The following is a 6,533-nucleotide window of genomic DNA, read 5'->3' as shown; positions in this document are numbered from 1 at the left end:
AAAGAAAGAAAAAAGAAATTCAATCCAAATGAAGAGCACAGAGACAGAAGTAAAGATAGTATGCTTTGGGATAAATACCTGAGTCTTTCGGTTAAGGGTTTTTTGGTTTGTTTTGTTCAGTTAAGGAGAGCAGGTTTGTAATTCTGCAAATTAAGTGTGGTCATCTGGAGGGCCCCCTGCAGTGCTTCCTTGAGGAGGCTTCCCAGAGGAAGGTCAGGGAGGCCAGGCTATTTCCTTGTTCTCCTGGTGGTTGACCCTGAGGTCCTAGGGGCCTGGGGAGCGCATGCGCGCGCTGCGTGGGCGCTCTGCCCCGAGCCTGGCCCTCCAACCGCCACATGGGTCCTTGGAAAACCCGCTCAGAAGATGCGCATGCGCGAGCACCAACAGGGTGGTTACAGAATACGTTATCAAAATCAGAAGTAATGGGTTCTCTAACCCACAACTCCCGCAGTATGTTCTTGCCTTTTTCCCCTTGTTACTTTATAGACAACTGTGTGTTTTGAGGGACGCAAAGGCAAGGGCGGTGGTGGTGCAGCCCCAGGCTGGCCTCGGCCTGTTCTGCGGCCAGCTGGGCGGGAGGGTCGCCCTTGTCCCTCTTCTCCACGGTGCAGAAGCCTGAGGAGCCCTGCTCATGCATTTGAAAAGTGTGCTCCAGGGCAAGAGAAGCAGCTCAAAGTCACCGAAAAGCGAAAAGCGAGTGGTCCTCTGAGCAGTAGCTTCCTTGTGTTCTCAAAGGGACATCAGTCACGGTTCACGTGGCGACTGCTCATTTGTCAGGGTGCTAGTGACTGCCGAAGTTGAATGACATGCTTTTGCTCCGTGTGATGTCACAGTGGGAATGAGCTGCATGCGTAGGTTCCTGAGGCTGCAGGCGGCTGCAGGCGTCCACTAGAGCGTCGTGTGAGAATTAGCTGCCGGAAAGCAAATTGCAGTACAGATTGTCAATTGTGTTAGTAATTAAATTGTGTTCCACGCATGCGCCTTGTCCAAACTTTATTACATGTTCATGTGGTGTGTGCGCGTGTGGTGGTCTGCTGGGAAGACCTTGTGTGTTTTTGAGGATGGAAGGACGTTTTAGTTTTGAGCAGTCCTGGGAATTGTGGGTGGTGGTTTCTGAAAATGTGATGGGCTCCTGGGGACTGTAGGAATTCACAGGGCATGAGTGATTGGTTGCAGGGGTCTTTTGAGTGCATTGAGAGTGTTCCTACAAATTCATAGTTTGGGATTTTTCTGCGTTTAAAATTGGTTGGTGAGAATCCAATGTGTGTATTTAGCTGTGTGGGTGACGGTGTCTGGGTGGATGTCAGAGAAGAAGGGAAAATTACCATTGTCTGCGCAACTGTGTAGGGTTGGTTGTATTTAGAGCATGTCGTATTATGCATGCCTGCTCAGAGAGTTGATGGTGTTGGTAATTTGCATTTTGGAATAGTTCACCTATAGTCTCCCCCTCGAATGCTGGGATGTGTGTGTGTGTGTGTGTGTGTGTGTGTGTGTGTCTGCATGCTGGAGAATTTGGAAAAATACATGCATGCATCTGTGGACAGTGTTAGGAAGTGTCTGGTCATATTTGTCTGTGTGTGCATATTTCAAAGAAGTATTCTCTTCTGAAGGCTCAGTATACCTCTTTTTTTATACAGTTGGGAAATATAACATTATTTGTGTGTTCAAGATAGGCTGTGTGGCTATGTGCTTCTTTTCTGACCTTCAGGATCTGTGTGTGTCCTTCAGTGTGTAAGGGCAAGTCTATGATTAATTTTTGGACTGGAAGGTTAAATCTGTGCAATTGTGGTGTTGGATGTATATGATTCTGCATTTTGCAAGATGGAGGAAGGAGTTATTAGAATTTTGGAGTGCGTGGTCTTATACATGTGGGTAGTGTAATACTGTGTATTTAGGCATATTTGCAAATTTGTAGCATGCTGCTTAATTGTGTAGATATTTGATGCTTGGGAGAGGTCCCCATCTCATAAGTTTGTGCACAGTACATTTCTTGGATGTGTGCACATATGTGTGTGTGCCTGTGTTTTGTTGAAATGACCAGATATAGTTGTGTGAAGTAAGAATATTTGGGTGACAATGAGTACATGTATTTTAGTGGTACGCAAGTTTGGTGGATATTTCTTGGGGCAGTCTATATTTCAAATTGGAATGCTTTTAGTGTACTATGAAGTAAGCATGTATGTGTCTCACAGAAAGGTGAGGTAGTTCACTTACACAGAGGAATACTTCGGTTGCACAAACTGTTTTCTACTAGCCAGGAGTAATTTGGGAGATGAAGAGGTTTACATATATTTTTAAGTAGTATGCTGGTGATAGTTATCTGAATCTTTGGCATATGTTTATGTCCATCTGTGGGTGGATGAATAATGGAATTTTTCATAGCAAATGACATTATTAGGAGTATTCAGAGTGAATTTGTTGGGAGAATGCTGGGGTATTTATATCTATGTGAATGTTTCAGGAATGAGGGGGGGAAGATTGTATCACAGAGATGTGAACTATTCTAGTGTTTTAGGGGATTAAATTCTCAAGTCCTGGAAAATATTTTTGTGTTGTCTATTGGTGTGTGAGAATTGTGTGTGTGTGTGTGTATATGTGTGTGTGTATATATGTGTGTGTGTGTGTGTGTGTGTGTGTGTGTGTTCTGAGATGTGTGTGTGTGTTTTGGTTCTGGGCATTGAACACAGTCCTCACAATGCAACTTTAGTGGTTTTTTAGTGTGTGTATCTATGTATTTGTGTATTCTGTGGATATGCCTATTTGGGGTCCACGAGTATACAAAAGGCTCAAGTGTTTCTTTCTGTGTTGATTCTGGAATGCAGTCCTAGAAGATTCTGGTGATGTTGCATGAATCTGTGGTCCTGGCTTGTGTTTGTTCTCACACATGAAGAAGTGCAGTATATTTGTGGCTATGTGTGTATTTGAGTTCACGTGCGTAAAATGTATGTGTTCTGGGAGACATGGGAGGCTCATCATGTGTATTTCAAAAGATAGAAGCTGTGTAGATTGTGTATGTATTCTGGAATTATAGAGTAAGTGTATTGTAAAATTCTGGGTTTGGGTAATGATCTTTTTTGAGTCATTTGTAAGACAACTACCTGGTATATTTGTAAAGTCTGTGCTAGTAGGGTGTCCATTGTGTACATATTGACAGTGGATTTGTTGTATATTATGTATGCTGTATGCATAGTTTCAGAGATGACATGTAGGCAGTTGGGGTGGCTATGTTTTTTTAAACAAAACATAAAATTATGGATAGTAACTAGGGTCTTTTGGTGCATTCAGAATTCAAGTGTTTTTTTTCTTCCAGTAGTGATCATTTTTTCCTAGTTGTTTTCAGGTGCATCAGGTAGGATAGCTTACTGTGTCATTTTTAGGGTTCCACAGGCACTACCTTAGGGAGAAATTTCATTTGGATCCCTCTGTTTGTTGGTGCTAGGCCAGGAAGAAAGACAGGGGTACGGAAGGAGCAACAGTAAAAAGAAGAATGAAAAGAAGGCTTAATGCTTTCATTAAATGTAGGTTTGTAGGTGAAATTCATCTTACAGGGATGGTTAAAGGTTGTTACTAAAAGTTAAAGGTTTCTTGTTACCTCTTGGAGTATACCTTATGAAGTAGTTACTAGCACGCTTTTAGCCTATGTGCGTGTGTGTGTTTAGAATGTATGACATGATAATTGCATAATATGAATATTCATATAATATGATAATACAAAATGCATGTATTATGCAAAGTATGATATGAGTCAAGCATTAGGGCTCTGGACCCTTGTGTATGCACTGGTCATTTTGAGCCATTACATTGTTAGATCAATTCATTCCCTAAGGCCAAGAAGTTTCATAAATACTGATTTCTGGCTCCTGCTTGGTCAAATAAGTTAAGTAGTGTGTAGGCAGGTAGATACTCCTTTAGCATTTGTGTATTCCTAGCATATAGGTTGCCTAATGTATCTGACTGGTAGCAAAATAGCCACAGAGAACAGAACTTTCATAGGTAGTGTCTCAGCTATGAAGAATATTCATATCATGGAGTTTCCTGGACAGAAGGTCTGATGGACCAAGATGTCTTCCATGCGAATCCCTGTGAGAAACAGCTGGGAAGCTACATGCACTGCTGGCTGCTCTGGAATAGACCTGGTGGATGAGAACATCCTCTCTCATGGGGTCCAGCTTTTGAAAGCCTGCAGAACCTCTGCCCGCTGTTATTGTTTCCCTCCTGGTTGTGACTATTACTGGCTCATAGGCAGGGAAGCTGTGTCACTAGTTCTAAACCACTGATTCCAAGGGAGCAAACTGAGGGCTTGGTGCTAGACTGGACTTCTCTGCATCCTCATTGCTGTGGGATATTTTGGTTTCTAATGTGTGAGTGATGCTCCAGCACTCATGTTTTGAAGAAATGTTCTTTTTCTTCTGAAGATTAAGGATACCACTATCTCTGAGAAGCTCGTTTCAGATTTCTGTTTTTCTGGTAAGTATCCCTGGCTTTTATTTATTCTGTTCTGATTAATTCATGTAATAAATAGGAAGCTGGACCTATGTGATCAAGTGGTCATCAGTTGACCCCATGATTCCTCATGCCTCTCTAGGATTCACCTCAAGATTATTCTTCTTGGTTTTGTGTATCCTTCTGAGTACCAGGGACAAAGCCTGAAGAGGATTGGGCTTTGCAAGAAGAGGTGAAGTGAACAAATCAAGGGATATAAATCCCATTTTGTCTTTTTCAAGTGTCCCTCAAAAAATGTTACTGGTCTAGAGCAGCCCCTCAATTTCGCCTAGCTGTGAGTGACCTCCTTAGACTTCTCTAAGAAACAACTATAGCAGCCTCCCTAGCATCTCCCTAGAAATGGATCAGCAATGAGTCTGTGTGGGGGTTCCTTCCATGTTCTATTCAGCATGTTCACTGGAAGGTAAGTGACCTTGCTGGGGAGATGGCTCAGTGGTATAAGCGCTTCCCTGGCAAGCACAAGGGCCTGAGTTCAATCCCTGGTTCCGCAAAAAAAAAAAAAAAAAAAAAAAGGGATGTTGTGGGAATAAGGCACCATTCTAGGCACCCAAGTGGCCTATATAAAGACCAACCACTCAAAACATTAAGGCCCCTACTTACTCTTCTTTTTACTGCTGCTCCTTCCGTACCCCTGTCCTTCTTGCCTGGCCTTCCACCAACAAACAAAAGCATCCTAATGAAATTTCTCCCTAAGGTAGTACCTGAGGAACTCTGAAAATGACACAGTAAGCTATCCTACCCCCTCACCACGATAAACACTAACGTGGGGACTGATTCTACCCAGTTCTGTCCCTGGTAATTGGCAGCTCCTGGCATAACATGGGGCTTTGTAGCCAGGAGGTTGTCTGGGAGATAGATGGGTGGAGCTAATCTGTCTCCATTCAAGAAGTAACGAATCCATCTGCTCGTCCTTTCTCCTGATCCAGTCATTTCCCCTATGATAGTTTGATGTCCCTCTAAGGAATCCTCTTGCTCATGATCAGTCTCAAGCAGAAACGGGCTTTCTCTGCTGCCCTAGTTGGTATGTCCTTGGTGAAGTCCAGGATTCGTTCAGTCCTTTACATTAGCTTAGCCAGCTGTTCCCAGGATAAGGGCAGAATTTAAATTCCCAACAGTGTAAGGGGCGCAGGAATCGTATATTATATCCCTGGGAATTAAAGACTTACCTCTTTCTACCACCCATAGAGACCTGAATGCTGATCACAGCTGACTGGTACCCTCCATTGTGAGAAGGTCTATGGCAGGACCCAGAAAGTGACCTGCCTACAACAAATGCTCACTCAAGATCAAAGCACAAATGGGTAAGCATTAAAAGTAAACAGGATGGAATGCTGCAATTGACATGGTACAGTATGGAGAGGGGCCGAGGCAGCAGGGTTGTGTTGGTGCTGGAGGTTGGCAGCAACTCTGAAGAACTCTTGACAGGTAGAGGAGAACCTCAGGATCCCTTCAGATACTACAGGGGGAACCACACTGGTCTGTACCCGTGGCCAATTTTAAAATCCTTGGCAGACTTACAGTACAGTCTTTTTGTGGATGTTCACTTATTTCAATTCTTCATCTATAAACCTTGTTTTATTGTTTGGTGCTCCTTTTTGTACTGGGGATTGAACTCAGGACCTTGCTCTTGCCAGGCAAGTGCTTAGGCCACTGAGCTATAAACCTGGCTGTAAACCTTGTTTTTTTTTTTTTTTTAAAAAACCTTGTTTTATTCTCCTCATCCCACCTGTACTTCTTGTTGATAGAGACTTTTGACTAATTTCAATATTTGTTACGCTTTCTAAAGAAATTTCAGGACATATATTTGGATAAATATGTACAGTGGAGTTAGGGAGGCAAAAGGGAAATTTTAAATAGGGTCTTTTCAGAAAAAGTGGTTCTTAGGGCCTGCAAGCAGGCACAGGGGCCTGGGGTTTGATCCCCGGGCCTGCTGTGCTGGCCCTGCCCGCAGGGCGTGCTGAGATGTCAATTGAGACTGGGCATGGTGGCATGAGCCTGTAATCCCAGCTCTTGGGAGGCTGTAAACAGGC

The sequence above is a fragment of the Octodon degus genome, unplaced genomic scaffold, assembly GCF_000260255.1.
Source record: "Octodon degus isolate 3935 unplaced genomic scaffold, OctDeg1.0 scaffold00184, whole genome shotgun sequence".
In the NCBI taxonomy this organism is placed as follows: domain Eukaryota; kingdom Metazoa; phylum Chordata; class Mammalia; order Rodentia; family Octodontidae; genus Octodon; species Octodon degus.
This window is presented reverse-complemented; position numbering follows the sequence as displayed.